Here is an 11,463-nt window from a genome sequence, read left to right on the forward strand (position 1 = left end):
CAGGATTTTCTGGAAAATTAACCCAGCGCTGGTAGAGCGCCGGGCGAGGATGCCGGGCTCAGGGCTGGGAGCGCAGGCGGTGCTGCGGGGAGCTGCAAACACATACCGCCACCTAAAGGAAAGAGACCTGCAAGGAAGCCGCCTAAAGCTGCTCCCTTCCACTGACTGTCAGAGCTGGTTAAAACAAAGAGGCTTAATTTGCTCTTCGCAGCCTGCCTCCCCGATGCCTTCCGAAGGGCTGTCGCCCTGGCAGAGCAGGACAAGTCCAGCAGCATCATGTAGTGTGCTACAGGGCCAGTAACACAATGGTCACACACCTGCCAGTGGGCACGGGGAACTTCTCAAGTTGTCCCAACTTCTTTGTGTATCCGTGCAGTCTTGTAGCAGCCCCCCAAAATAGGTGCAGCCAGGTCTTGTGCCCGGGGAGATGCTCGGGGAAGGCTCTGCTGGGGAGCAAACCCCAGCTGTGCTGCGGCACATGGCTGTGGCGTTAATCCCGCTCCTGCTGCCAGGTCCTGCAGGGCTGGGCCAGCCGGGAACAGGAAGGAAGCTCAGGCCGAGGCATCAGGAATGGATGGATGAGGAAGGTGGGTGGCAGCTTAGTAGGTGGTCTTTAGATCACGCCTGATTTTACTTCATTATCTAACGTTGATTGCATAAATATCAAGGGGACAGGACTGAGATCTGCTCAGCCCAGACGAATATCTTAACTCCTAGGACTAAAGAGACAAGCTCCTTTTGAGCAGTCTTTTCCTGCCTTCATTCCTGGCTGCACAGAGGAGGCAGGCAGAAGAAACTATTTACAGAGAATATATTCCCACTGAGTATTCCCAATCCGTTTATGAGCAAAGCCTGTGAAAATAAAGGGATGGGGTGGGGGAGGGGAAGGGAATCTTCCCCCTGCCTTCTGTAAGCTTGTGGAGCATAAAGGAAAGAACCTCTTTCAAACACATATAGGCACCGCTGAGCCACAGAGCTGTGTCCTTGAGGTGTGGCTGACATGTCAGCCCACAGGGCTGAGCAGGCTCTGTACCAAATCACCAGCAATGAAAAAACCAAGTGAGTTTGGGAACTTCCCGTGGTTTGGAGTGCTGTCCAATTTCCCCTGCGAGTGGCTGCCAATATCACATTAACACCTTGGCTGCCAGTAAGGTGGGGCTCTCAAAGGCTGGAGGGATGTGGAGGCACGTGTAGCTGCACACTAAAAATCAGCCTGTGCAGGGGTGGGCTGAGGTGAGGGGAGCCTGTGCTCATACAAGCCTTTTTGGTGTTTCAAAGGCAAAGCTCTAGTGTTTTGGGGCAGTTTTGCAGAACAGTAATATTTTGTTAAGTGCATGCTCATAGACAGACATACACAGTGCTGCCTGCCTAAGCTGTGCCTGCAGCCCTTCGGTGCCTGACTTCAGGCAATCGGTTGCACCCAAGTGCTTGGCATCACACATGGCTGTCCTGGGAGGAATGATGTTTCAGAGAGACAGGAGGTTATGCACAGGCAGCAGCACCCTGCTGAGCAGTCATAACCAGCACATTCCTGGGATTCCTGCAGGCCAGCCCCAATCTGCAGCTCAGAGCTCATCCGGTGAGAGCACTCCTGGTCTGGTGGGACACTGGGCCACTGTTCTCTGAGGTCAGACTGCTACCAGTTTACAGCTCCAGGAAAGCTCTCCAGGAAAGCTGCGAGGTCACTGGCAGGCAGAATGGATATTATTTTGTCTTATGTGAGTTATTTTCTTTTAAAAACTAATAATGATCTCGGCATCCCTATTCAGTGTGCCCATGGAGCAGGTTTTGAACGTATCCTTGTTTGTGCTGTTCTACATTGCAGCTTACAGCCTTGGTTGCAGTACAGAAAGTGCTTGCTGGGACGTAAGTTTCTCAGACTGAAAGGAAAATTAATGTGACTTTTCTTCATAGAGAACTTTAATTTTATTTGTGGTAAGTTCTATACAATGAAATATCTGTGTTTGAGGTATTTTTAATACTACCTTAGAATCTCTTCAGTTAAATACATCTTTTCCTTTTGCTGTCCAGGTGTGTTTGATTCTGGAGCCCATGAACATCTGTGTTTAGGTGAGGTTTTCAATCCCATGCAATACCTGCATTTGTAGTGGAAGGCACTAGCATCTTGCTCTCTGTACTATTGCTTAATGGGTTGGAGGTAAATGCAACAGGGGAGGTTTGAAAAGAGGGATTCTCAGATGGGCTAGGGTACTGTAAAGCACTTTTTTATAACCTGAATATAGCCTCTCATTAATTAACACTACAGTTGTATGGACACGGTCATAATAAGGAAGGAACAGTGTCCTGTTGATGATACTTCCAACAGATTTCTGTATGGACTTGAACAATAAGCTGTTTACTCCTCTGTGCCTTAATTTTTACATCTGATTAGAGACATTGTGATTAAATCTGATGAAGCATTTTCAATTCAAAAACTGGAGAAGTTGGTTCTGGCTAAAAGGACTAAAGGAATATTTCACAGCTGTTCCACCCATGGAGCCAAGGAATCCAAGTTGTTAATTTCTAAAAGACAGAGAAAGGATTTATTTGAAATTTATATCTATTAATTTCATGTTATGTATAAATTACCATACTTTATTATTCTATTGAATTTTTGAATATCACCTGTATATCCTGTAGGTATAAAAGCATTTTAATGTATGCCTTAACATTTTTTACATCAATTCAGTGAACCACTTTTCTGTTTGTTAATTCAATGCTTCAGCTTTTTCAGAGATAAATGCTTTTGCAAAGTTATAGGAAATTTCCTTTCTGCTCATTACCTTCTGATTTTAAAAGTATTGGATCCCCCTTTGCTGATGTTTCTGCACTTGCAACGTGGCTAGGGCCAAGGATTAGGTGTTCTTTGTGTGTTTGGGGGCTGTGACAAAGTACTGTCAATGAATGTCCCTAAGGCAGAGTCAGTGCTTCCATGGCACTACCTGCAAGAGCAGTGGCTCGGGATGGCCCCTTTGCATGCCAGCCACCACCCAGCTTTTCTGTCCCTGCCTCTCCCTATGGGGTCTGGCTGAGCAGAAGTTGACATTCCCCCCAGCAGTCCTCACAGAGCTGGGCTTTGCAGTGGTAGCTGGGAGGGTGCTGATAACACACCAGTGTTTTGGCTGCTCACAGAGCACCAAGGCTGTCTCTTCACGATTCCACTTTCACCAGTAGGCTGGGGAAGGGCAAGATCTTGGGATGGGATCCAGCCAGGACAGCTCACCAAACTGACGAGGGATATTCATACCATAAACTAACTCCATTCCAAAAGCTCAGAGGATGGAGGAGGAGAGGGTATTTGTTTGCTTTGTGGAGCAACCACTCTGTGTACTGAAGTCCTTTTTCCCAGGAAGTAGCTGGACATTATCTGCTGATGGGCACTAAATAATAAATCTTTTGTTTTCCTCTGTTTCCACTCACGACCTTTTTTTTTTGCTTTTATTAAACTGCCATTGTCTTGACTCACAAGGGTTTTCTTTTCATCCTATTTTCTCCCCTGTCCTGTGTTGCTGAGGAGAGAGTGGTAGGGTAGCTTGGTGGGCACCTGGCATCCAGCCAAGGCCGGCTCATCGCAGTCCTTTTTGGTGCTCAATGTGAGACACGAATCAGTGGCAGTTTTTAAATAAGTGTGCTACAGCTGTAGCAGTTGTGAAGTGGCAAACACCTGCACAGGCTACGGAGTTTGTTGACTGCACTGCTTATCTCTGTTTTGCTGAGCCTGGAAACATGTTAGAACAAGCAACATCTCTGTGCTTTGCCCTGGCATTGATGGCCTTGCTGTGCTGGGGGAGCTGTCCTGTGGAGATGGTGAGGGAATACATCTCCCTCCTCCTACCCAGGGTTTATGTGGACAGCTTTATTATGAGGTTCCTGAGATTCTTGTTCCCCCTTGTGAGCTCTTTAATACTGGCAATTAACACTGTATATAGTCTGTGGAATCTGGTGTCATCCTGCTGTCAGAGAAGACAACTTTTAGGTGAGGAGAGACTGAAATGTGTCTGGACAGAACAGATTCCTGGGTGGCAGGGTGTGTGAAAGGATCTGGGCAGGTTCCTAGAATGGTTGTCACGTCCCACAGCCTGGGACTTGAAACCCAAACATGAAAGTAACCCTGACAAACTGGTGTGCCACCTGACAGAGGAGTGCTTTGCCTACCCTGGAGAAAACCAGTTTCCATCAGTGTACTGGTGCTTGGGCTGTGCCTACTGAGCCACAGCTCAGTACTCTCAGAGGACTCTGGTTGAGACAGACACCCAAGCACTGCAGTCTTGGCTCCAACAGTAAAAGAGAAACAGTGGGTAAGGAAAACAACGGGTCCATATCACGTTAGTGAGGGAGAAGGAAGAAGAGGAAAAGTTTATTCAAGAAGCTAATCCTTCAACAAAGAAGTTAGAGGAAGGAGTGAGACGACTCAGGCAGGAAGCAGAAAATACCTGGTCCCTGACCACAGAATTTCAAGTCATGTAGAAGACATTTGTCTTCCAGAGCAACTGAAAGTCCTACTTCCTGGGAACTGTCTGGGCATCACCTGCTGGTAGGAAGTAGAGAATAAATCTTTTATTTCCTTTGCTTCTGTGCATAGCCTTTGTTTTTGCTTTATTAAACTGTCCTTACCTTGACCCAAGTGTTTTTCTCTATCTTATTTTCTACCCACCCTGCTCTCCCCAGCTGAGAAGGGGGGTGATAAGAGTGGCATGTGAGTACCTGGCATCCAGCCAAGGTCAACCCATCACATTTCCCCAGGTCAAGTCATTGGCAAGTTCAAGAAAATAGTTTAGAGATAAAAGGCTCACTATGACTTTGCCTAAGCCCACTCCTACCATTATGGGAGTCTTGAGGCTCTGCAGGGGAGCAGGGCTAACAAACACCTTCAGCCCTTCTCCAAGCAGGTGATGCCTGCAGGAGCTGATCCAAGACATCTGCTGGGTGACAAATGATGTTGTGTGGGTGCTGTAACCTCCTGAGAGCCAGTGAAGGGCTCCTTGCCCCAGGTGCTTTGATGATGTTGGACTTCTGTGGCGTGACTTTGATGGGCCCTGGGGAGAGCAAGCCACAACCTGCGTTTCCTCACTTAGCATATCCAGTCCACAGCCATGCCTGGATGCCCTAGAGCTGGAAGGCTGCATAAGAGTACCACATACATCCCAGGGGAAAACCTGTCTTTGAAGAGTGGAAAAGGTGGGCTCAGGGGAATATGTATCTGTGATTAATCTGTTCAGCCACTGGGTGCCAATGTTGGCTCATATTTGATAATCCAATACATTTTTCTATAGGAAGAGGAATTTTTAAAATCGAAAGGAAAATGCTGTAGTTTTGAGAGGCTGTGGAGACTGAAAAATATCCCTGAGAACATGTGAATTTTTCTTCAAATGAAGTGGAGTGCCAGGAAAGCGTCCATGAGGGGTGGGGAGACAGGGGAGCCCTGGGTTAACAAAAGAAAGAGAGGGACCCTTAATGAAATGGGCTTGCTGAGAATTATGAATCTGTGAGCCTATGTCGTGTAGTGATTAATGATGAACGACTGTTTTAACTTCGGATCAAATAATGGGTTGCCTCTGAAAAGCTTCATTAATCACCGTTAGAAATAGGCCTGCCAATTCATTACTTCAGGGCAGACATGAGCTGAACAGTTCAGCAAATTTCAGGATTGAGTGACTCTAGGCAGGGGATGGTTAAAAAGAAAGCAGGGGTCTAATCTGTGTTTCAATGCACTGGGATTTATGAGTGAAGAATATCCTCTCATTGGCAGTTTCCTCTTCGTCCCCTCCTCTCCCACAAAATCTTTTTGCTGATTGTGCTCTGGGCACAATGGACAGAAAACACATGGCATTCAGGGCCACATCTGGGCCAGATTCTTCTCCCAGGTACCCAGATGTGACTCTGATCCAAGTCACTAGAAATGACATTGCATGTCTCGGGGCAGAGCCTGGCTGTCCTCAGCTGCTGTTTTTCACTTTGCAGCCTTCATCTGAGACTAATGCTGTCTACTGAAGGGCAGAACATGGACAAGAAACATATTTGTCCTCCCTTTTGAGGAAGTGCTGTCAATAGTAAGAAGCTTCTGTGCTTTTGATGTGATTCAAGATTTTTGAGCCACCTGGGATCTGTTTGAATTGCTATCCCAGGAAAGTAAGGACTGGGAAACACGTGAAAGTATAGCTGATGTTCCCTGCTTGGGAATAGATCAACTCTTTTTCTTTAAAATAGCATCCAAATACCAGCTTAAAAGTTCGCTGTGCCTCCCTGCTATTTGCACCTAGCCAGTCTGCACAGGGGAAGAGAAAGAAATGGAAATTAGGGGCAGAATAGTTTTATCAGATGAATTTTTTTTTTTTTTTGCTCCCAAAACATTTGTTTTGATCAAAAAAAAAAGCCTTTGAAGATGTAGCAAGAGCTACCTGAGTCATTTTGGGTAGAAATCTTTCCTTTACTCCTTTCAAAAAGGAAATGGCAAATTACTTGCCCTGCCCTCACCTCCACCCTTGAAGCCCAAATGCTTTTGCCTTTTTTTCAGTCACTCCAACATCTACAAATTTACTTCAGCTATGATTTACTATAAATTTCACAAAGTTCAAACTCAACAATTTTTCAGTTTCTTCTTTTTGAAACATTCACCCAAAATGATCATTTGCATTGTTTTGGTTTCCTGAAAATATGAGTACTTTTGCTCAGGATTGACCTAACTTCCTTGAAACAAACAAAAAAGTCATTTATTCGCGCAGCTGGAGATAGAGAGCAAAAAACATCTGGATATGAGAAGGGAGAGAAAATGTGCATTGGAAGGGGAAAAAAAACAGTAAAAGGACAAAAGGTTATAAGTACAAAAAGAGAAAGGATTGATATGGGGGTTGGAGTGTGTATCCAGGGATTATGTGAAGAGGGCTATAGAAAGGGCCTTGAAAGAGAAATGTAAATATGGTGATGGAAAGGAGGAGGGGAGAACTAAGAGAAAAGATAGGAGAAAAATGAAATGGAATAAAATAAACAAATAGAAAGCAAAAATAATGAGAAAAACTTACATTTGAATGAAACAAAAAAGTGACTAAAAAGAAAATAATAGTCTAAGGAAAACAAAGTAAAGAAAACTGATGAGCATAAGAGATATGCTAGAAAGAGCCTACAAATTGAAAAAAAAAAAGAACAGAAGAAATTTATTGATTTATTGCAGAAAATGAAAGCAACATCCTTTTTGAATCTCGACCACTTATCGCCCAGGCCCAGCTCCACTGAACACGCCAGCACAGCAGCACTTAGCCCCGAGACTGCAGTGTCCCCACTGCCCAAATCCACAAAATCCATGTGTGGGACACAACAGGGCTAGGGGAGAGCAGGAAGTAACATGTCAGCACCTGGGACCTGTGTTAATTCGGTGCATCAGCACCTTGGCTTCTACCAGCTCATTGTTTCCAGATGGTGCCTGAGCTGAGCCGGTATTTAAGGCATTTAAGGTCGCCTGCCTTGAGACTCCCAGGGGCCAGGAATGAACCCACCTCTCAAGTATGCAGAGCTCAGTCACAAAATCTTTGGCACATTGCAGCACTGCCAACTGCTTTGCAAAAACTGAGATGGGCATTGAGCAAAATGGTTTTGTTTTTATTAACTGACCAACATCTCCTCCCATGTGGTGTGGGGAAGGAAGGGCACTGGTTTGTGCTCCACAGCCCTTGCAGAAGGGAGATGCATCCTGGGTTTGTTTACCAGTCCCTCAAGAGAAAGTTCTGAGTTCTTCATTCTCTGGGGTCAACCCCAGCTTGAAGCTGCAGGGACAAGGCTGGGGCCTGAGCCAGCCTTCCCTCCTTAGCCACCCTGGGCTGCAGGCAGTGAAGGAGCCATAGGCTGGGGCATGTGGAGGTGGTGGGATTTCTTACCTGCCATCAGAGTTCCTGGTTGAGGTGGCAGCTGGGCACTCTGAAAAGAATTGGCTTCAGGACATTCCTGTGTGTCTCTCCAGCATGTGGGAAGAACCTAGGTGAATAGCTTAGTGCTTTGAACTAACTCTGAGCACTCAGCAGTGAGGCAGGGACCACTCCAAAGCCTGGTCTCTGCCCTGTGGTCTGAAGTTGCATGTATGGCAGCAACTATTTCAGCAGCTTTTAATATTTCTCCCTCCACCATCAAAAACATTTAATCGGCTTGGCTGAAATTGTAAAGCCTTTTCCTTTTTTTTTTAATTTTTATTTTTTATTTTTAGGTTTGCTTTATGATTGCTCCTAGACATAAAACATTGAAAGCTTGAAAAGAAAATCAGGTTTTAGGTGATATGAAAAAGACACTGGAAGCAATAAGCACTGCTTCAAAGTGGGGTGACTTCTTCCTGTTGGCTTACTGTAAATAACGGGTGGCCAGTGTTGTCATTTGGTGTCACATCCCAGCTCTGCTGAATATAATGCCATGATATCATCAAAACAGACAGATAAATGAAACCAGTGATCTATCTCCTGTCTCATATTGTTTTAGTTTCACTGTTGGGCATTGATTACAGCTCTGCCCTCACCAAAAGCTTTTCTTACTAATTTCAGTGTATCCCAAATTGTTCACAGACTTTAAATGTAGTGCTATTTCCTTGTACTGTCTCAGATAAAGGATAATCAGGCAGAGGTCTAAATCCTTAAAGTTATTAAGCACAATATGGTCTCAAAGGGAATGAGAAGCCTATATTTAGTCCTTAGCATTTAAAGTTTAGTCAAATGTGAATAAATTTCCAGACAAAGGTTGGATCACTAACATTTCTCAACAGTCTGATTTTTTAGAGAAGAAATACATTTATAACCAAAGAATCTGGTAATTCTTCCTTGAAACTTGTGTTCCCATTAAAGCTTTGGTCATAAGCATTAACGCATGCATGATCAGATTTCTTCAGTTGTAATGGTCAAGCTGTCAAAAAATATTAAAAATGCTGATAGAGGCATGTGTTTCCATACAGCATTCAGACTTTCAAAGTATAGTCCAAGTCTCCATTGTCTCTAAGGACAGCATCTGGGAAATCCTCACCTAGCATACACAGTCAAGAACAGAAATGTGGAAATCTGCTATAAACCTTTCATTTGTATTAGGTTTGCTTGGCAAGGCTGGGGGGCAGGAGGGGCATTTCAGGGGTGGCTTCCATGAGAAGCTGCTGGAAGCTTCCCCCTTGTCTGGCAGAGCCAATGCCAGCTGGATCCAAGATGGACCCATCACTGGTCCAAGTCAAGCCCAAGAGTAATGGTGGAGGAGTCTCTGGGATAATGAATTTAGGAATGGCAGAAAAAGCCCAGTGTGCATCAGCAGCCAGAGGGATAAAATGTCAAACAGCTCTGCAGACCCCCAGGGCCTGTGAAGAGGGACAAGGAGGAGGTGCTCCAAGCACTGGAGCAGATATTCCCCTGAAGTCCATGGTGAAGACCATGGTGAAGCAGGATGAGCTCCTGCAGCCTAAAGTCCACGGTGGAGCAGATTTCCACCTGCAACCTGTGGAGGACCCCATGCCAGAGAGGGTGGATGTGCTTGAAGGAGGCATTGGTCCTGTGGGAAGCCCACACTGGAGCAGGTTCCTGGCAGGAGCTGTGACCCCAGGAAGAGGAGCCCACACTGGAGCTGGTGTAGAGGATGCATAGGCAGCAGGGTCCCTCATTTATCCTCAGCTTCTCCTCAGGGTGAGACCAGGAGGAGACACAGCATGTTCCCCACCAGGTGCTGTGCCCTACAGGTACAAACCAGCTCCACACAGAGCAAAGAGACCTTGGCTGGCACCACCCTTGCAGTGCTCTGCTCCAGCAGAAAGGTGTGCCCACGGGGAAGCTTCAGGGGCACAAGCAGGTTTAGACAGCATCATCCTTGCAAGAATTCCAGGTGATGATGTCTCTGATCACTCTGATGTGATGTATCTTTCATTGCTTTTTTAGGTGGAAGAGAATCTGCAATGTTACTGGTAATACATGAAACTTACATGACTGAAATCATACAATGAAATTTTGAAGATACATAACACATAATTTCTGCCCTGTTGCTGTATACAGATGACTGTGCAACACTAGAGAGAGTGGGTAGAGAGAAACTGGGTGTTTTCAAACCAGAGGCCTGTGAGCTGAGTACCTACAGAACCAGCTCATGGCACATCTCAGCTACAACTCCTTGAAGGTTTGTGAAGATGCAGCTGCAATGCTGTTGCAGCAGAGCACACAGCTTTAAAAAATGAGAAAAAGATATCCATTTACCTAAGGCTGACATCCTTATGGGAACAAAGAGGATATTTATTAGTGCTTGGAACATAAAGAGAAAAGTGAACAACAACCCACATTAGTTACTAGGTGATCATATCAAACCCATCTTCTTTGCTTTGCTGTAGGACACCAGGCCTTACAAGTAACTGAGAGCAGTCATATAGTGATTTTAGCAAAGTCTTTGACATTGATTCTCAGATCATTTTAAGAAAATTTATTTTAAGAAATATATTTACATGTAAGTCTGTAGCAGACACTGGGCTAGCTAAAGCCCTGTGGTGGATGGAGGCTTAGAGATAAGGAAATGCCAAGTCATAGGAACTAAGTCAGAAATCTTCACTTAGGTCCTCCAGGCCACTTATCTTCCTGTGACCCCACAGGCTATTTTCCCTAACCCTTACACTTGGTCAGTTCCTAAGCCCCTCTAACCCTATATAAGGGGCTACCTTGTTCTGTCAGAAGAGCTGTTGTTGGAACCCTTCACAGACCCATCAATAAAACCACTTTGGAACAAGCCAGGGCTGCCTTCTCTCTCTCTCTCTTTGTCTGCCTTCCTAGAAGCCACTACTGGCCAGAGAGCCTTAGCAAGCTAAGAGCTGAAGCTATAAAAGAGCTGAAAATCACTAAGAGCTGATAATCACTGAGCTTGCTAAGGTGCCCTTGGCTATAGAGCAGTTCGGGTTTGGACACCCAGCCTCCAGAAGGCTGAGCTATCCGGCCCAAGGCTGCTTGCCTGGGGCACCCTGATCCTGCAGGGATTCAGCTATCTGGCTAGAAGCAGCCCCTTGGCTTTTTTCATAAGTCATATATAGCAGATAAAGCATTGCACAGAAATTGCAGCACTTAAAATTCTGTTTGTTTAGTGAGAAACTCCCTGACAAAATCCAGGGGTATATAGAGTTTAATTCTGCAAGGGTCTGGTATTGTTTAATATTTTCCTAGTGGTTTCAGTGATCCATAAGGAATAATATATTGTTTTTAAGCTTTCAGATAATGTTATGATGATAAGCACTTGGGGAAGAAAGAAAATTACTGGAAAACTTAATAGTTTGGAAAAAAGAGGTGGAAATGGAATCACAGAATCACATAATTAGCTGAGTTGGAAGGGACTCAGAAGGATGATCAAGTCCAGCTCCAGCACCATCCCCAGTAGTCACACCATGTGCCTGAAAGCACTGTCCAAATGCTTCTTGAGCTTTGGCAGGCTGGTGATATGACCACTTCCTTGTGGAGTCTGTTCCAGTGCCCTGCCACCTTCTGGGTG

General features: G+C 45.3%; 1 long non-coding RNA gene across 1 annotated transcript; it reads left to right on the forward strand.

The window, feature by feature from the left end:
* Window positions 1-1,856: 1,856 nt before the first annotated feature.
* LOC127059276 (uncharacterized) lies at window positions 1,857-10,014 on the forward strand. The gene is made up of 3 exons (XR_007776921.1): window positions 1,857-1,935; window positions 2,032-2,070; window positions 9,882-10,014. It is a non-coding gene; the product is annotated as an uncharacterized LOC127059276 (long non-coding RNA).
* The last annotated feature ends 1,449 nt before the right edge of the window (window positions 10,015-11,463 follow it).

The sequence above is a fragment of the Serinus canaria genome, chromosome 2, assembly GCF_022539315.1.
Source record: "Serinus canaria isolate serCan28SL12 chromosome 2, serCan2020, whole genome shotgun sequence".
NCBI lineage: Eukaryota > Metazoa > Chordata > Aves > Passeriformes > Fringillidae > Serinus > Serinus canaria.